The sequence below is a fragment of the Sus scrofa genome, chromosome X (genome assembly GCF_054392235.1).
Source record: "Sus scrofa isolate SSC_HxYL_T2T_F1_AM1 chromosome X, Sscrofa_HxYL_maternal_Yorkshire_Landrace_v2.0, whole genome shotgun sequence".
NCBI classification, from domain to species: domain Eukaryota; kingdom Metazoa; phylum Chordata; class Mammalia; order Artiodactyla; family Suidae; genus Sus; species Sus scrofa.
The window spans coordinates 36,595,741-36,617,163 of NC_139401.1; the positions used below are offsets into that span (position 1 = coordinate 36,595,741).

The 21,423-nt window shown below is 38.8% G+C and overlaps 1 protein-coding gene and 1 pseudogene across 12 annotated transcripts in view; one reads left to right on the top strand and one right to left on the bottom strand.

Annotated features, from left to right (window-relative positions):
• Positions 1 to 21,423, top strand: part of PRRG1 (proline rich and Gla domain 1) — an 880,589-nt gene that overhangs the window by 620,604 nt on the left and 238,562 nt on the right. The gene's annotated exons all lie outside the window — the stretch shown is intronic.
• Positions 17,658 to 18,239, bottom strand: LOC100624737 (ferritin heavy chain pseudogene; annotated as a pseudogene).

Genomic DNA, 21,423 nt, shown 5'->3' on the forward strand with positions numbered 1-21,423 from the left:
TATATCCTGCTACTTTGCTGAATTTATTGATCAGTTCAGGTAGTTTTTGGTTTGAGTCCTTAGCACTGACAAGGGCTTAATCTCTAGAATATACAAGCAGCTTATACAACTCAACAGCAAAGAAGCCAACAACCCAATGGAAAAATGGGCAAAAGACCTGAATAGACACTTTTCCAAGGAATATGTACAAATGGCCAACAGGCACATGAAAAAATGCTCCATATCACTGACTATTGGAGAAATGCAAATAAAAAATACTATGAGATACCACCTCACACCAGTCAGAATGGCCATCATTCATAAGTCCACAAATAACAAATGCTGGAGGGGCTGTGGAGAAAAGGGAACCCTCCTGCACTGTTGGTGGGAATGTAAACTGGTACAGCTACTATGGAGAACAGTATGGAGGTACCTTAGAAAACTATACATAGAACTGCCATATGACCCAGCAATCCCACTCTTGGGCACATATCCGGACAAAACTTTCCTTAAAAAAGACACATGCATGCATATGTTCATTGCAGCACTGTTCACAATAGCCAAGACATGGAAACAGCCCAAATGTCCATTGACAGATGATTGGATTCGGAAGATGTGGTATATATACACAATGGAATACTACTCAGCCATAAAAAAGAACAAAATAATGCCATTTGCAGCAACATGGATGGAACTAGAGACTCTCATCCTGAGTGAAGTAAGTCAGAAAGAGAGAGAGAAATACCATATGCCATCAGTTATATCTGGAATCTAATATATGGCACAAAGGAACTTTTCCACAGAAAAGAAAATCATGGACTTGGAGAATAGACTTGTGGTTGCCCAGAGGGAGGGGGAAGGAGTGGGGTGGATCGGGAGCTTGGGGTTAGTAGGTTCAAACTATTGCCTTTTGAATGGATTAGCAGTGAGATCTTGCTGTGTAGCACTGGGAACTATGTCTAGTCACTTATGATGGAGCATGATAATGTGAGAAAATAGAATGTGTACATGTATGTGTAACTGAGTCACCATGCTGAAAAAAAAATTGTATTGGGGAAATCATTTTAAAAAAAGAAAAGAAAATCACATGAATAAAATAAAATAAATTCCAATAAAAGTACATTTACTAAACATAAAAAACTTTGTTAAATATGATGTCATGCTCTTTTAGAAATTGCTGGTGATTTAGTTAAAGATCCGTAGACACACCAATATATTTATTAATGATGTAGACCTATAGAGAATAATAATGTGCAATATCTAGATCATAATATACAAGAATAATATATAATGACATCACAATATAACCATTACTACTAATACACTGTAGTTGATACAATAGTATTATCATTTTTTAAAGTTGCCAATATTGAAAGACTATGATAGCCTTTTTTTTTTTTTTTCGGTTTCTTTAGGGCCACATCCATGGCATATGGAAGTTCCCAGAATAGGGGTCGAATCAGAGCTGTAGCTGCCAACCTACACCACAGCTCACAGCTATACCACAGCTCACAGCAACGCCAGATCCTTCACCCATTGAGCGAGGCCAGGGATCAAACCCACATCCTCTTGGATACTAGTCTGTCTCATTAACCACTGAGCCATGACGGGAACTCCCATCATAGCTTTTTTTAGAGTTGTAGACTAGGGCTTTGGAAAGGAGTTAAATAGTAGATTTTTAAGGCCTTGTGGGCCATATGGTCTTGGTTCAATTACTCTACTCTGCCATTGTGATGTAAAAGCAGCCACAGACACTGTGTAATCAATTGAGCATGGCTGTGTTCCAATAACATTTTGTTCATGGATACTCAAATTTATATTTCATAAAGTTTTCATATCACTCAGTACTATTCTTTTAACATTTTCCAGTCATTTAAAAGTGCAAAAAACCATTCTTAGCTCATGGGCTGTGCAAAAACAGATAGTAGGTCAGATTTAGTGTTTGAACCATTGTTTGCTAATTTCTGTTATGTAACATGTATTTTGAAAAATTGTGTAAACGAATTACTATAATTACGTAAAATTTTACAATTGAAATTGATTGATGAACATAGTAGGGAATAACAGATGGGACATCATCATGCGGCTTTAATATACTGCACACAGTTCCAAATACTTATCTCTCAGTTTATATTTAACTCTGTCAGTGCCAGTGGAGAGTTTATTCTCAAATTGAAAATTTGCTCAACATGACTTAAGGTCTATTAAATCACAAAATAATATAGTCTAACCCAATGGCCATTTCTATAGAATAAGACATAGTCACAAATAAAAATGCTGTAATAAATATGTTTGCTAAGGAAGAATGAGATGTAATTATTTTAAACAAATCACTGTGTTGTAATTAGTTGATATTCTTAATTATTGACTTTACAATTTCGAATTTTGTCAGCTTTTTAAAAAAATTTATGGCCTCTCCCATGGCATACAGAAGTTCCCAGGCTAGGGGTTGAATTGGAGTTGTAGCTGCCAGCCTATGCCTTCCAATCTGGATGCATTTCCCCCTTTCTCTTTGTTAAGCTGGCTAATATCTCCTGAAAATATTAATTAGAAGTGGTGCGATCCGGCATGCTTTCCTTATTTCTGGTCTTAGAAAGTGCTCAGTGTTTCACCATTAAATGTTGGTTGAAGTAGCTGTTTATTGGGTTTATGATGTTGCATTCTATGTTCCATTTGCTGAGAGTTTTATCACAAATGTACATTAAAATGTGGAATGCTTTTTATGCACCTCTTGAGGTGGTCATAGTTCTTTCTCCTGTATTCTCATATTATCCTGAATTAAACCAATTAGTTTTTGAGTATTGTATCAACCTTGTATCCCTAGGCTAAACCCTAAATATTCATGATGTGTTATCCTTTGTTATATATTAATGGATTTGGTTTACAATGTTGTTAAGGGTTTTTCTATGTATATCTATGGGGGATATTTGTGTGTAGTAATTTTTTTCCTATAATGACTTTGCTTGGTTTTAGCAGCAGGGTAGTGCTAGACTCATAAAATGAATTAGAAACTGTTTCCACTTCCTATATTTTCTAAAAGAATTTGTTTATGATTATTGGTACTTCTTATTTAAGTGTGTAATAGAATTCATCAGTGAAAAAACCTATCCTTGGCATTTTTTTGGAAAGGTTTTAATGACAAATCCGGTTATTTTCATCAATATAGAGCTGTTCAGATTTGTGAGTTTTATAAAGAATACTTTTTTTGTAGTTGTTATGACTGAGAAATAAATCCTCTACTGACCCCAAAAAAAGTTACCTCCAAATGGACCACAGGCCTAAGTGCAAAGTGCAAAATTTGTGGCATTCTTAACCTCTCCAGAATGCTGAAATTAGGAGACTCACTGTTAGGAAAGGATCTTGTAGAGAGAAAGCCAAGGATGTTCTTGGGCAGCCTTTAGCTAGTTGTGAAATTATTTCATGGATCTCCTCAATCATATAAAAAGAAGCCAGGAATAGAGATGAGATTTTCCAGGACAGATCTGTGGAGGACTGTCTTGTCTAATTGAATGAATCCCTTTGATATGCCTCAGAAACCCACAATATTTTTATTTTTTTTATTTTTTTTTATTTTCCCACTGTACAGCAAGAGGATCAAGTTATCCTTACATGTATACATTACAATTACAGTTTTTCCCCCACGTTTTGTTATGTTGCAACATGAGTATCTAGACATAGTTCTCAATGCTATTCAGCAGGATCTCCTTGTAAATCTATTCTAAATTGTGTCTGATAAGCCCAAGCTCCCAATCCCTCCCACTCCCTCCCCCTCCCATCAGGCAGCCACAAGTCTCTTCTCCAAGTCCGTGATTTTCTTTTCTGAGGAGATGTTCATTTGTGCTGGATATTAGATTCCAGTTATAAGTGATATCATATGGTATTTGTCTTTCTGGCTTATTTCACTCAGTATGAGATTCTCTAGTTCCATCCATGTTGCTGCAAATGGCATTATGTCGTTCTTTTTTATGGCTGAGTAGTGTTCCATTGTGTATATATACCACCTCTTCCGAATCCAATCCTCTGTGGATGGACATTTGGATTGTTTCCATGTCCTGGCTATTGTGAATAGTGCTGCAATGAACATGCGGGTGCACCACAATATTTTTAGAATCTTATACCAATAGAAATACCATCTTGGACTGAAAGGGACAGAGAGAAGATGAATTAAAGGAGTTTTATAAGGCTTCCAAAATTCTGTAGGAAGGCAACAGGCTAATACAGCTACTCAGACACAAACATATGCTGCCCTTTAAGAAAGATGAAGAATAACCTCCAGAGTTTCCGTCGTGGGGCAGTGGTTAACGAATCCGACTAGGAACCATGAGGTTGTGGGTTTGATCTCTGGCCTTGCTCAGTGGGTTAAGGATCCGGCCTTGCCGTGAGCTGTGGTGTAGGTCACAGACGTGGCTTGGATCCTGAATTGCTGTGGCTGTGGTGTAGGCTGGCGGCTACAGCTCCGATTCGACCCCTAGCCTGGGAACCTCCATATGCTGTGGGAGCGGTCCTAGAATAGACAAAAAGACCACAAAAAAAAAAAAAGAAAGAAAGAAAAGAAGAAGAACCTCCAAGAGAAGAACCTTGGGCTCAAAGGCTGGAGTTATCAACACAGAAGTTAAAATCTAAAGCTACAGAATATTACTCCTAGGCCTAAAAACCGAATGGAATACTCCTACTGGGCATTGAAATCACTTAGGACCAGTAACCTCTTTATTCCTCTGTTCTCTCCCTCCTGGTACGGGAACTCTCATACTTGGCCTGTACTGCCATTGTTTTTTGGAAAGAGGTAACTCATTTTCTAGTTTTATAGATCCAGAGATGGACAAGAATTTTGTCCCAAGATGAATCATACTCAGGGTCTCGCTCACATCTGATTTAGATGATTTTGATGATTGGTTTTGGGGCTTTTGAGCTGATTATATTTACATGAGATTTTTGGACTTGACTTTACACTGCAAAGGATTGAGATTCAGTGGGATGTTGGGATGGATGAATGTATTTTGCATATGGGATAAATGTGAATCTTTGGGGGCCAGAGGGAAGACTGTGGTAAACTGAAAAATGCACTCCCCCAAAAATATCCACCTGTAAATGTTATATGGCAAGAACAAGAGTCTCTTCAGATTAGTTTTTTTTTATGTAAATTCACTTTTTTCAAAAAAAGAAGGCGCTCAAGTATGTATGCTAAGAAAAAGGCATGAAATTACCCTGAGATAGACAAATCCCAAATCTTCAGTGTCAAGCTGGAGATATAGTCCCGATTCAAGTCCTAAGGCCTTGGTTCCAGTCTGATGATCGGCAGGCTTAGTAGCCAGGAAGAGCCAATATTTCAGTTCAAATACAAAGGAAAGAAAAATTCCCCCTTATTTAAAGGAGGGTCATCCTTTTTGTTCTATGCAGACCTTCATCTGATTGGGTGAGGCTTACAAACATTAAGGAAGGCATTCTGCTTTATTTCATTCTACTGTTTCAAAGGTTAATCTCACCCAGAAGCACCCTTACAGACACACACAGAATAGCGTTTGACTGAATATCTGGGTGCTCCTTGGTCCAGTCAAGTTGACACGTAAAACTAAACATAAGTTTAGTGTGTTAATGATCCTGCTTGTCTCTGTAGCAGCGCCAACTGGATCCCCAGCCAGGCACAGTAGGTTAAGTACCCAGCATTGCTGCTGTGTATGTATTATATTTTTCCCAATTTGCAATCTGTCTTTTAGTTTTTTGTTTCTTTTTATGGCTATACCTGTACATGTGGAAGTTCCCTGGCTAGGGGTTATATCGGAGGTGCAGCTACAGGCCTACACTGCAGCCACAGCAACATCAGATCCAAACCGCATCTGCAACCTACACCAGAGCTTGTGGCAATGCTGGATCTTTAACCCACTGAGTGAGGCCAGGGTTCGAACCCACATCCTCATGGACACTATTTCGAGTTCTTAACCTGCTGAACCACAACAGGAGCTCTGTCTTTTAGTTTTTAATTTTAATAAAATCCATTTGGTCAACTTTTTCTTTTATAGTTTATGTGGTTTGTGCCTATATAAGAAATACCTATCTTGGAGTTCCTGCTGTGGTGCAGTGTGTTAATGATCCTGCTTGTCTCTGTAGCAGCGCCAGTTGGATCCCCAGCCAGGCACAGTGGGTTAAGTACCCAGCATTGCTGCAACTGTGGTGCAGATTGCAGCTCCGGCCTGGATTCGATCCCTGGCCTGGGAACTTCCAAATGCTGTGGATGTGGCCAAAAAAAGAAAAAAAAAATCTGTCTATGCCAAGCTTGCACACATTTTCTCTGATGCTTTATTCTAGAATTTTTATGGCTTATATTTATGGTTTATTATACTTTTAGTTCTTTTTTCATGTGAATTAAGGGTTGAAGTTTATCTTTACTGAAATTGATATCCTGTTGTTCTAGAAGTTTTGATGAAAAGATTAGCCTTCCCTGCTGAATTAACATTGAAACCCAACTGACTATAAATATGTGGGTCTAGTCTATTTCATTAATCTAAATGTATATTCTTACACCACCAAATACTACAATGTTTTGATTACACAGTGTGAGTCCTCCATCTGTGTGCTCATTTTTTTCAAAATCGTTTTAGCTACTCTGAGTCCTTTTCATTATAATATAAACATCAGATATAGGTTGTTAACTTCTATTTCAAAGTCTTGCTGAGATTTTGATTGAAACTCTGTTGGATCAGTTTAGGAAATATTGGCATTTAACTATTATTTGGTTTTCTGACCTGTCTTCATGGTATGTTGCTCCATCTCTTCAGTCTTCTTTAACTTCTCTAAGCAGAGTTTTATAGTTTTGAGTATATAGGACTTATATATGCCTTATAAATGTTATCCTTGGAGTTCCCGTCATGACGCAGTGGTTAACCATGAGGTTGCGGGTTCGGTCCCTGCCCTTGCTCAGTGGGTTAATGATCCGGCGTTGCCGTGAGCTGTGGTGTAGGTTGCAGACGCGGCTCAGATCCCGTGTTGCTGTGGCTCTGGCATAGGCTGGTGGCTGCAGCTCTGATTCGACCCCTAGCCTAGGAACCTCCACATGCCGCGGGTGCGGCCCAAGAAATAGCAAAAAGACAAAAAAATAAAATTAAAATTAAAAAAATAAATTTTATCCTTAATTATTTCATGTTTTTAAAATAAATTTTATTGGAGTATAGGTGACTTACAATGTTGTGTTAGTTTCAGGTATACAGTAGAGTGAATCAGCCATACATATACATATATATTCATTCTTTTTCAGATTCTTTCCCCATATAGGCTATCCAAGAGTAATGAATAGATTTCCCCAAGCTATATAATAAGTCCTTGTTGCTAATCGATTTTGTATATAGTAGTGTATTTGTGACAATCCCAACCTCACAAGCCATCCCTCCCCACAAAGTTTCCTCTTTGGTAACCATAAGTTTGGTTTTGAAATCTTTGACTCTGTTTTCTGAATAAGTTCTTTTGTATCATTTTTTACTAAATTCCACATATTGATGATCTCATATGACAGTTGTCTTTCTCTGTCTGACTTATTTCACTTAGTAAGTTAATTTCTAGGTCTATTCATGTTGCTAAAAATGACATTATTTCATTCTTTTTTATGGCTAATATCCCATTGCATGTATATACCACATCTTCTTTATCTAACTCCTCTGTTGATGGACTTTTAGGTTGCTTCTGTGCCTTGGCTATTGTAAGTAGTGCTGCAGTGAACATTGGTATGCATGTATCCTTTCAAATTATGCTTTTCTCTGGGTATATTCCCAGGAGTGGGATTGCTGGATCATATGGTTAGTCTATATTTAGTTTTTTAAGGAACCTCCACATGGGTCTCCACAGTGGTTGCACAAAAATACATTCCCACCAGCAATGTAAGAGGGTTCCCTTTTCTCCGTATCCTCTCAGCATTTATTTTTTATAGATTTATTTATTATTGGTGTTTTGATTTGTGTTTTTCTAATAATTAGTGATGTTGAGCATCTTTTCATGTGAGAATAAAATAAACCCACCTAAAGAGGCAAAAGACCTGTACTCTGAAAATTATAAGACACCAAATGAAGGAAATTGAAGATGACACAAACAGATGGAAGGAAATACTATGCCTTAGATTGGAAGAATCAACATTGTCAAAATGACTATACTGCACAAGGCAATCTGCAGATTTGGTGCAATCCCTATCAAACTACCATTTTCCACAAAACTAGAACAAAAAATTTAAAAGTCTGTATGGAGACACAAAAGACCCTGAATAGTCAAAGCAATCTCGAGAAAGAAAAACAAAGATGGAGGAATCAGGCTCCCTGACTTCAGACTTTACTACTAAGCTCCAGTCAACAAAACAGTATGGATTGGAATAAAAACAGAAATATAGATCAGTAGAACAGGATAGAAAGCCCAGAAATAAACTCACACACCAAAGATCAGTTAATCTACAACAAAAGGGACAAGAATATACAATGGAGAAAAGTCAGCCTCTTCAAGAAGTGGTGCTGGGAAAACTGGACAGCTACATGTAAAAGAATGACATTAGAACGTTTTCTAACACCATACAAAAAAATAAATTCAAAATGGATTTAAGACCTAAATGCAAGGCTGGATACTATAAAACTCTTAGAGAAAGCATAGGCAGAAAACTCTTTGACATAAATTGTATCAGTGTCTTTTTGGATCTGTTTCCTAGAGTAATGGAAATAAAAATAAAAATAAACAAATGGGACTTAACTAAACTTAAAAACTTTTGTGCAGAAAAGGAAACAACAACAACCAAAATGACAACCCACAGAATGGTTGAAAGTCTTTGCAAAGTGACCATCAAGGGATTAATCTCCAAAATATACAAACGGCTCATATAGCTCTATATCAACAAAATAAACAACCCAATAAAAAAATGGTCAGAAGATCCAAACAGACATTTCTCCAAAGAATACATACAAATGACAAAAAAACATACTTCGTGATTTTGATGCTACCTTGAGATAACTTTCAATTTTTATTTAATAATTGTTCATTATTTACTAGTATAGAATACAGCTGATTTTTGTATATCGACTTTGTATACTGCACCACTTTATTGTTTACAGATATAGTAGAACCTCCATACTGTTTTCCATAGGAGCAGCACCAATTTATATTCCTACCAACAGCGTTTTCTCCACACCCTCTCCAGCATTTCTTATTTATAGACTTATTAATGATAGCCATTCTAATCAGTGTGAGGTGGTACTCACTATAGTTTTGATTTGTGTTTCTCTAGTAATTAGTGATGATGAGCATCTTTTAATGTGCCTATTGGCCATATACATGTCTTCTTTGGAGAAATGTCTATTTAGTATTTCTACACATTTTTTGATTGGATTGTTTGGGGGTTTTTGTTATTGAATTGTATGAGCTGTTTGCGTATTTTGGAAATTAAGCCCTTGTTGGTCACTTCATTTACAAATATTTTCTCCCATGTATACCTTGTCTTTCGTTATGCTCATAGTTTCTTTTGCTGTACAAAAGTTTGTAAGCTTGATTAAGTCCCATTTGTTTATTTTTGTTTTTATTTCTATTGCCTTGGGAGACTGACCTAAGAAAACATTGGTGTGATTTATGTCGGAGAATGTTTTGCCTATATTCTCTTCCAGAAGTTTTATGGTGTCTTATCTCATATTTAAATGTTTAAGCCATTTTGAGTTTATTTTTGTGTATGATGTAATGGTATATTCTAACTTCATTGATTTAATTGCAGCTGTCCAACTTTCCCAACACCACTTGCTAAAGAGACTATCTTTTCTCCATTATATATTCTTGCCTACTTTGTCAAAGATTAACTGTCCATAGGTGTCTGAGTTTATTTCTGGGCTGTCTATTGTGTTCCATTGATCCATATGTCTGTTTTTATGCCAGTACCAAACTATTTTGGTTACTGTAGCTTTGTAGTATTGTCTGAAGTCTGGGAGGGTTATGTTTCTTGCTCTGTTCTTTTTCCCTCAGGATTGTTTTGGCAATTCTGGATCTTTTATAGTTCCATATAAATTTTAGGATTATTTGTTCTAGTTTTGTAAAAACTATTGTGGGTAATTTGATTGGGATAGATTAAATCTGTAGATTGCTTTGGTTAGTATAGCCATTTGAGCAATATAATTCTTCCAGTGCAAGAGCATGGGAAATCTTTCCATTTCCTTGAATAATCTTTAATTTCCTTTGTTAATGTTTTGTAGTCCTCATCATACCCACATATTTTTATGCATACTTTTTAATATTTGTTGCCAGTCATTAAGTTCAAAATATTTTCTGATTTCCACCTCAAATTTTTCTCTGAGCCATGGGTTATTTGTAAGTGTGCTATTTAATTTGCCAGGGGGCAACAGATAACTTTTTGTTGTTGATTTCAATTTAATTCCATTACAGTCAAAGAACTTATTCTGTATTCTTTGACATTTTTCCAAATTAATTTATATTTATTTTATGCATCAGTATATCAGTTTATACAGAATAAGTTAGGAAGAGTTCCTTTTTTTACTTTGGGAAGAATTTGGGAAGAATTGGTGTTAATTCTTCCTTAAAGGTATGGTAGAATTCAACCTGGACTTTTCTTTGTTGAGGTGTTATTTATTACTGATCCAATCTCTTTACTTGTTATAGGTCTTTTCACATTATCTATTTCTTCTTGATTAAGTGTTGGTAGCTTGTGTTTCTAGGAATTTGTTTCATCTAGGTTATCACATTTGTTAAGATACAGTTGTTCATTGCATTATTTCAAAATACTTTATATATTTGTAAAATCAGTATTAATGTCCCCATATTCATTTCAGATTTTAGTTATTTGTTTCTTTTCTTTTTTTCTTAGTCTAACCTAAAGTTGGTTACTTTGGTTTATCTTTTTAAATAAAGAACTTTTGGAGTTCTCTTGTGACACAGTATTGGGTCCAGTGTTGTCACTGCAGTGGCTTGGGTTGCTGCTGTGGCACAGGTTCAATCCCTGGACTGGGAACTTCTGCATGCCACAGGCATGTCCAAAGAAAAGAAGAAATAATAATAAAGAACTTTCAGGTTTTGATTTTTCTCTTGTTTTCCTGTGCTCTATTTCATATATGTCCACTCTAATCTTTGTTATTTCCTTCTTTGTGCTAGCTAGGGGTTTTTTGTACTTTTTTTCTTCTAATTTATTAAGGTGTAAAGTAAGATTTGAGATCTTTCTTTTCAAATGTAGGCACTTATATTTTATCAATTTCTCTCTAACACTGTTATATCTGTATTCCATACATTTGAAATAATTCCTAATGAGGGAAGACATTAGGAATTACTAATTTACTAATGTTGAAGCAGGTGCCCACTCCTGGAGTTCTCAGGGGTGGTAGTGGTTCATGTGTACCTCTTTGTTGGGTAGGCTCTAGGGACTGCTCTCTGTAGATATAGGAGCAGATTCCACTGTTCTGCTGGCACTCTCCTTGCTTGCCCACTCTATGGATCTCTCCATAAAGCCTCAGGGGTGGGGGGCTTCTCCCTAATTGTTGCTCACAGGCTCTCTCTGTAGCTGCAGGATGTGTGTTTGTGACGGTTCCTCCCCCTGCCCTGCTGCTGGTAGGGGCACTCTCTGTAGCCCTGCAGATTGGAATGTAGGTTAATGGGCTTCTCCTGGCTCCCTTGCTGTGGAAAGAGTGCCACTGACGTGGGCCTTCACAGGGCCACTGTCAGGGGTCCTGTATCTATTGCTTTTCCCTGGTCGGGCAGCCCACAGCTCCATCAGAGAGTGCACCAGCAGCCCTCTCATGAAAATGGGCACTGCCACCAGCAGCTTTTCTGGTGCTGCTTTGCTGGCGTGAGCTTCTGCAGATTCTCTGGGTAGAGCCAAGGCACCTGTGTTTCCCCAACCAACAGGGAGTGGGCAAGGGCAGCCCTCTCACGGGAATGGGCACTGCTGCACTGACACGAGCCTCTGCAGATTCTCTGGGCAGACCTGAGATGCCTGTGTTTGCCTTTTTTTCCCCTGCTCAAGCAGGCCACTGCTTTTGCAGGAAGTGGGAGTTCATTCAGATTTGGTGGAGAGATCAAAAGCTTCACAGACAAAGAAAAGCTAAGATAATTCAGCACTTCCAAACCAGCTCTACATCAACTACTAAAGGAACTTCTCTAAGCAGAAAAGGAAAAGCCACAATTAGAAACAAGAATATTAAAAACGAAGAAGCTCACTGGTAAAGGGAAAGGTAATTTAAAGGTAGGAAATCACCCATTGACAAATATGATATCTAAACTAGCAAGCATGAGAAGAGGAGAGGACAAATGTAGAGCATTGAAAGTGCATTTAAAATTAAGGAAACCAGCAAGGTGAAACAATTTTGCATACACATAGATGGATATATCAAAATATAAGGGGAACCATTAGTCAAATAACTATAATAGTCACACACATAAAAAAGAAAAAGCAAGCCAAACGTAACACTAAAAATAGTCAGCAAATCACAAGAAAAGACAACAAAAAGAGGAAGGGAAGAAAAAAAATAGCAATCCTAAAAAAAATTAAGTAAATTATAATAAATACATACTTATCCATAATTACATTGAATATAAACAGATTAAATGCTCCAACTAAAAGATAAAGACTGGCCAAATGGATTCAAAAGCAAGACCCAAATATATGCTGTCTACAGGAGACCCACTGCAGATCTAAGGACACATACAGACTTAAAGTGAAGGGATGGAATAAAATATTACATACGAAAAAGGAGTAGCAGGAGTAGCAACACTCATATCAGACAAAATAGATTTTAAAGTAAAGAAGGTCACAAGAGACAAAGAAGTACATTACATCATGGTCTAGGATCAATACAAGAAGAAGAAATAACAATTTTAAATATATATGCACCCAACATGGGAGCAGCACAGTATATAAGGCAACTACTAACAGCCATAAAGGGGAAATTGACAGTAACACAATAATAGTGGGGGGCTTGAACACCCCACTTACACCAATGGACAGATCATCCAGACAGAAAATCAGCAAGGAAACACAAGCCTTAAATGATATACTAAACCAAATAGACTTAACTGATATCTATAGAACTTTTCACCCCAAAGCAACAGAATATACTTTCTTTTCAAGTGCACATGGAACATTCTCCAGGATAGATCATATCTTGGGCCACAGATCAAGCCTTGAAAAATTTTTAAAAATTGAAGTTATTTCAAGCATTTTCTCTGTTCACAATGCTATGAGAGTAGAAATAAACTACAAAAAAAAAAAAAAGAAAAGAAAAAAGAAAAGAAAAAAGAAAAAACCCCACAAACTCTTGGAAGCTAAACAACATGCTACTAAACAATCAATGGATCATTGAAGAAATCAAAGAGGAAATTAAATGATACATAGGGACAAATGACAATGAAGATACAACAATCCAAAACCTATGGGACACAGCAAAAGCAGTTCTGAGAGGGAAGTTTATAGCAATACAGTCTTATCTGAGAAAAGAAGAAAAAATGCAAATAAACAACCTAACCTTACACCTTAAACATCTAGACAAGGAAGAATAGGCAAAGCCCAAAATTAGTAGAAGGAAAGAAGTCATAAACATTAGAGCAGAAATTAATAACATAAAGACAAAACAATTGAGAAGATCAATGAAACCAAAAGCTGCCTCTTTGAAAACATCAACAAAATTGATAAACCTTTAGCCAGACTCATTAAGAAAAAAAGGGAGAGGTTACAAATCAATAAAATTAGAAATGAAAAAGGAGAAGTTACAACTGACATGGCAGAAATACAAAGGATCATAGAGATTACTATGAGCAACTGTATGCCAATAAAATGGACAACCTAGAAGAAATGGACAGATTCTTAAAAAGGTACAACCTACCAAGACTGAATCAAGAAGAAATGGAAAATATGAATAGACCAATCACAAGTACTGAAATTGAAAATGTGACTTAAAAAATTCCAAAAAACAAAAGTCTAGGACCTGATGGCATCACAGCTGAGTTCTACCAAACATTCAGAGAAGAGTTAAAACCTCTACTTCTGAAACTTTTCTAGAAAATTGCAGAGGAAGCAATATTCCCAAGCTCATTCTATGAAGCTACCGTTACCCTGATACCAAAACCAGACAAAGATAACACAAAAAAGAGAAAATTACAGGCCAATATCACTGATGAAAATAGATGCAAGAATCACAGCAACATCTTCTTTGATCCACCACCTCCTAGAATAAAGACGATAAAGACACAAATAAACCAATGAGACCTAATTAAACTCAAAAACTTCTGTTCAGAAAAGGAAACCACTAAAAAAACAAAAAGAGGGGTTCCCGTTGTGACTCAGTGGTCTGACTAGCATCTATGAGGACACAGGTTCAATCCCTTGCCTCACTCAGTAGGTTAATGATCCAGCGTTGCTGTGAGCTGTGGCGTAGGCCACTGGCTATAGGTCACAGATGTGGCTTGGATCTGGCATTGCTGTGGCTGTGGCGTAGGCCAGTGGCTACAGCTCCAATTTGACCCCTAGCCTGGAAACCTCCATATGCCGTACGTGCAGCTCTAAAAAGAAAAAGAAAAAAAAATGAGTCACAGAATGGGAGAAAATTTTGCAAATGACTCAACCGACAAAGGTTTAATCTCCAAAATATACAAACATTTCATACAACTCAACAACAAAAAAAAACCCTAAGGACTCAACCCCAAAACTCCTTGAACTGATTAATCAATTCAGCAAAGTAGCAGGATATAAGATTAACATTCAGAAGTCAGTTGCATTTCTGTATACCAGCAATGAAACATTAGAAAAGGAATACAAAAATACGATACCTTTTAAAATTGTACCTCACAAAATCAAATACCTCGGAATACACCTGACCAAGGAGGTAAAGGACCTATAGGCCGAGAACTATAAAACTTTAATCAAAGAAATCAAAGAAGATGTAAAGAAATGGAAAGATATTCCATGTTCCTGGATTGGGACAATCAATATTGTAAAAATGGCCATACTACCCAAAGCAATCTACAGATTCAATGCAATCCCTATCAAATTACCCATGACATTTTTCACAGAACTAGAACAAACAATCCAAACTTTTATATGGAACCACAAAAGACCCAGAATCGCCAAAGCAATCCTGAGGAACAAAAACCAAGCAGGAGGCATAACTCTCCCAGACTTCAAGAAATACTACAAAGCCACAGTCATCAAAACAGTGTGGTACTGGTATCAAAACAGACAGACAGACCAATGGAACAGAATAGAGAACCCAGAAATAAACCCTGACACCTAGCGTCAATTAATCTTTGACAAGGGAGGCAAGAACATAAAATGGGAAAAAGAAAGTCTATTCAGCAAGCATTGCTGGGAAACCTGGACAGCTGCACGCAAAGCAATGAAACTAGAACACACCCTCACACCATGTACAAAAATAAACTCCGAATGGCTGAAAGACTTAAATATACGACAGGACACCATCAAACTCCTAAAAGAAAACATAGGCAAAACACTCTCTGACATCAACATCATGAATATTCTCTCAGGTCAGTCTCCCAAAGCAATAGAAATTAGAGCAAAAATAAACCCATGGGACCTCATCAAACTGAAAAGCTTTTACACAGCAAAGGAAACCAAAAAGAAAACAAAAAGACAACTTACAGAATGGGAGAAAATAGTTTCAAATGATGCAACGGACAAGGGCTTAATCTCTAGAATATATAAGCAACTTATACAACTCAACAGCAAAAAAACCAATCAATGGAAAAATGGGCAAAAGACCTGAATAGACATTTCTCCAAAGAAGATATACAGATGGCCAACAAACACATGAAAAAATGCTCAACATCGCTGATTATAAGAGAAATGCAAATCAAAACTACCATGAGATACCACCTCACACCAGTCAGAATGGCCCTCATTAATAAATCCACAAATAACAAGTGCTGGAGGGGCTGTGGAGAAAAGGGAACCCTCCTGCACTGTTGGTGGGAATGTCAACTGGTACAGCCTCTATGGAGAACAGTTTGGAGATACCTTAGAAATCTATACATAGAACTTCCATATGACCCCGCAATCCCACTCTTGGGCATCTATCCGGACAACACTCTGCTTAAAAGAGACACATGCACCCTCATGTTCATTGTAGCGCTATTCACAATAGCCAGGACATGGAAACAACCCAAATGTCCATCCACAGAGGATTGGATTCAGAAGAGGTGGTATATATACACAATGGAATATGACTCAGCCATAAAAAAGAATGACATCATGCCATTTGCAGCAACATGGATGGAACTAGAGACTCTCATACTGAGTGAAATGAGCCAGAAAGACAAAGACAAATACCATATGATATCACTTATAACTGGAATCTAATATCCAGCACAAATGAACATCTCCTCAGAAAAGAAAATCATAGACTTGGAGAAAAGACTTGTGGCTGCCTGATGGGAGAGGGAGGGAGTGGGAGGGATCAGGAGCTTGGGCTTATCAGACACAACTTAGAATAGATTTACAAGGAGATCCTGCTGAATAGCATTGAGAACTTTGTCTAGATACTCATGTTGCAACAGAAGAAAGGGTGGGGGAAAAACTGTAATTGTAATCTATACATGTAAGGTTAACCTGACCCCCTTGCTGTACAGTAGGAAAATAAAAAAAAAAACAAAAACAAAGAACCCAATTAAAAAAATGGGCAGAAGACCTAAATAGACATTTCACCAAAGAAGACACACAGATGGCTGGCAAGCACATGAAAAAATGCTCAACATCACAAATTACTAGAGAAATGCAAAGCAAAACAACAATGAGGTACCACCTCACACCAGTTAGAGTGGCCATCATTAACAAGTCAACAAATAATAAATACTGGAGAGGATGTGGAGAAAAGGGAACCCTTCTATACTGTTGGTGGGAATGTAAATTCATGCAACCACTCTGGAAAACAGTATGGAAATACCTCAGAAAACTAAATATAGAACTACCATATGACCCAGCAATCCCACTCTTGGGTATATATCCAGACAAATATTTTGTTGAAAAAGATACATGCACCCATATGATCATTGCAGCACTATTCGCAATAGCCAAAACATAGAAACAACCCAAATGCCCATCAGTGGATGAATGGAATAGGAAGATGAGGTCCATATATACAGTGGAATACTACTAAGCCATGAAAAAGGAAAGAATAATGCCATTTGCAGCAACATGATGGAACTAGAGACTCTCATATTAAGTAAGTCAGAAAAAGCCTTCTGTCCCTTTCCCTCTCCCTTCCCTTCACTCTTTGCCCAGATCATCCCCAATCATGATTTTCAGGTCATGTTTTTAATACTTTAACAAAGCACAACCGCTAACATTCACCAGGGCTCCACCTCACCCCTGCCAAATACCTACATTGTCTATTGGAGAAGATTGATTTTGTGTTTTCCGGGTTCCCATGGAACACCTCCTCCCTCCATCTTTGGGGATCCTGAGCTGCAAGTGGCCCGGGCATGGGTTGGTGGAGAAACTCCTGGATACCTGTTTTAAAATTTAAAAGATGAGGGTTTTGCACCCACACATCAATCAGAGACGTTTATATTTAAGAACCAATAACTTTATTGGAAGAAATAACAAAAGTGAAAGAAGAAAGACCTGAGTGAACTTTGTCTGCAAGGGCAATATTGTGGGGAGCACGTGGGCATGGTGGCCTTGGACAGTCACCCCGTGGCTCCGGGGAGGCAGTCCAGGGTCAGTCCTTCTTGTCGCTGTTGCCCAGGGTGAGCTTGTCAAAGAGGTACTCAGTCATCTCAACCTCCGGGGCCCCCATCTGGCTCAGGGTGGTGACATGGTCCCCCAGCTCTTTGATGAACTCGACCTGCTGGTCCAGGTAGCGACTCTTCAGGAAGTGACAGAGCTGGGCATTGCTCTTGTGGGTGGCCAGCCGGTGCAGGTCGAGCAGGCTCTGGTGGACGCGCTTCTCCAGGTGCAGGGCGCACTGCAGGGCCCGGAGGCCGCCCCCCCAGGCTTCCAGGTCGGGCTTCCTGATGTCGCGGAAGCAGAGGCGGCCCCCGCGCCGGTTCTGCAGGCTCATCAGCTCCTGGGAACGCCTGGTGTGCTCCTGGGAGCGGTGCAGGAAGCAGCGGGCCAGGGGCTTCAAGGCCATATCCTCGCGATCCAAGTTGAAGGCCAGGGCCTGGTACACATAGGAGGCGTGGAGCTCCAGGGTGACGAGGCTGTTGAGGGCGGCCTTGCACTCAGGGTGGTAGTTGTGGCGCACCTGCGAGGGTGGTGTGGGCAGCATGGCGGGCAGTGCTGGCTCGGCGGGCGCGAAGGGCAAGGTGAAACAGGCACGGAAGAGGGGTCCACAGGGCGGGCAGCAGTCTCGGACTATTCCCAGGGTGGTTGAGGAGGGCTGCCAGACACAGGCGGCTCAGGTCAGGACAGCAGCTCTGGGACAGACCAGAAGGCTTGTCCATTACCCAGCTTTAGGAGGCAGGAGAGGAGATTCCGTTATGGGACGGGGGGAGGGGGGGGTGCGCATGAGCTGTGTTCCAGGTTCCATCAAAGCCTGGCTGAGGCAGAGACTGCAATAAATGTCTGACCTATAGAATATTTTGTTTTTATTTTTTTTATTTTTGCTTTTTAGGGCTGCACCCATGGCATGTGGAGGTTCCCAGGCTAGGGGTCAAATTAGAGCTACAGCTGCCCGCCTATACCACAGCCACAGCAACACCAGATCACAGCCGCGTCTGCGACCTACACCTCAGCTCACGGCAACACTGGAGATCCTTAACCCACTGAGCGAGGCCAGGGATCGAACCTGCAACCTCATGGTTCCTAGTTGGATCGGTTTCCCCTGCGCCACTATGGGAACTCCAGGTTTTGCTTTTTGTCTTAAACTCTCACTTCTCACTGAGAACATATTGAGTTCATGAGATGCAAATTTCCTTTTGAGTGTGCTGTGCCTGTGCTTCAGGATGGACTGGTCAGTTCTCTGCTACCCTCTTTACTGAAACAATGACATACTTTAGTTCATATGATGACTCAATGTAATTTTGCCTTGAGGTAGTGGAAGCCATCATTCAGATATTGTCTATCCGTGGTTTTTTTTTTTTTTATTAGCCTGTGAAAAGCATAGTAATTCTGGTGCAGTTGTTTGATTTCATAAAGTACCATTAAAAGGCTCAATAACTTCATTCTCTTTAACTATTTTTCATTTCCCAGTCATCACTTCAAAAGGAACTTGTAGTCTTTGCAGCTGGTAAAATGCGACTCTACTCCAGACATGGGACAGTTGTCTTTTTTACACTAGGACATGCTAGCCTAGCAGGAATGACACTCAGCCTGATTCAAAACACACACAGGCATGGACCCTGAGTTTGTGTGGCTGCACTGAGCTATAGAGAGATCAAGATGATTCTGAAAATGCTTCTAGTAATTTTTCATTCACGTGTAAACCCAAGCACAGATCCATGGAATTCACAAATACAGGAAAAGACCACTGAGTTAAAATGGCACGAACATACCATATATCTAGTCAGTAACTATTAAGGACCTAATATATGTCCAGCTTTGTGCTAAATGCTGAATGATTGCAATAGGCATTGACTTTAATCTCGTGGCCCCAGAGTCTGTTTCAGTTCACTTCGTTCACTGACATAATGTGCATATGACCAATGTAAAAGTTGATGCTAATGAGTTGATAATAGAATATGTATTATGTATATACTTTGAAATATTCATATATATTCAATAATATTTTGTTTGAAATCTTTACTTCTATTGTCATAGATGCAGAAATTCCTACAGGTGTTCTCATACCTTTTCCTACATAGTAATTAGGTTTAGGGAAAATATATTTGGTGGAATGATGTTAGTTAACCTACAAACTCAGTCTTGGTTGAGGCTATAGATACTTTGTTTCACTAAAATCAAGTGTAAGGTGGAGTTCCCGTCGTGGCTAAGTGGTTAGCAAACCCGACTAGCATCAATGAGGGCGTGGGTTCGATCCCTGGCCTTGCTCAGTGGGTTAAGGATCCGGCGCTGTTGTGAGCTGTGGTGTAGTTCGCAGACGTGGCTCAGATCCGGTGTTGCTGTGGCTGTGGTGTAGGCCAGCAGCTACAGTTCCAATTGGACCCCTAGCCTGGGAACCTCCATATGCCGCGGGTGCAGCCCTAAAAGACGAACAAATAAATAAAATCAAGTGTAAGGTTTTCCAAACAAGTTAGGAAAAAAGCATCATCTTTATAAAATGTCCCTTATAATTCCATACCTTACTATACTGTTAACCCAGTGTGTCAATAGACTTATGTTTAATGTGATCATTATCCTTCATAATTTGACATGAGTAATGTGCTCTCATTTTTAAATTTTCTGAACTTTTATTTCATATTCTTTTTTTTCATGGCTGCACCTGCAGCATATGGAAGTTCCCAGGCTAGGGGTCAAATCAGAGCTGCAGCTGCCTGCCTGTGCCACAACCACAGCAACACCAAATCCAAGCTGCATCTGCAACCTACACTGCAGCTTGCAGTAACACAGTATCCTTAACCCACTGAGTGAGGCCAAGGAACAAACTTGCATCCTCATGGAAATTGTGTTGGGTTCTTAACCCACTGAGCCACAGTGGGAACTCTTATTCCATATTTTTAATGACCTATTTGCTAATTCCCTCTTTTATAAAAATGACAGTGACCTCAACCAACCAATGTCAAAACAGCAAAAAACACAATTTCCAAAGTCAATGTTTTATAAAATGTTTCCTGTGTATTATTCATATTTATTACCTTTCCTCTGAGCTTTTCATATTTCGGTTCATACGTGAAAAATAAATAATATCTTTTGACTTATTTTCTTGAAGCCTTTAGCCATGTTCCAAATACATCTTTGATTAAGGTCAGTTAAACCTATTTAGAGAGCTTCAAATTTCTGGTAGCTTTCTGCCAAAATGATATTAAAGCTCATTTAACATAAAGTAAATTAATAGATTGACATATATTCTTTAAGGAGAAAGATTATAAACATGCTTTTGCTAATGCAAATGGTGCTCTTAAGTTCTGACGTCTTACATGACAAATAAGCCATGACAAAAGGCTCACTAATAATTTGCCAGAACTGTCAGTGGTATGATTTGAAACTCTGTTAGTAATGTTATCCTTTGATTTTCTCCTGCCAGAAAAAAGGGCTGATTCTCCAAAACCATTGGCAATCATATGAATTTATACATTATATATATCGGAAGAGAGACTTAGCACCAAGGCAAAACCTAGCATCCTTGATTCCTTTACAGGACATGAATGGCAGATGCGTTGTGGAGTAGCTGGTGATTTGGGAAGGAAGACGAGGCCATAGGCAGCCCATTAGAAAGGGAGGAGGCTGTTGAAACCGGGAATGGAGGGGAAGAGAACTACTGAAAGAATTTTAAGGAATAACACTTCCTTTGGACTGTCTGTGTGGTCAAGTCCCTGGCCTGAAGTAGAAGGGGAAAGCAGAACTAGGACCAGCTTCTAGTGACT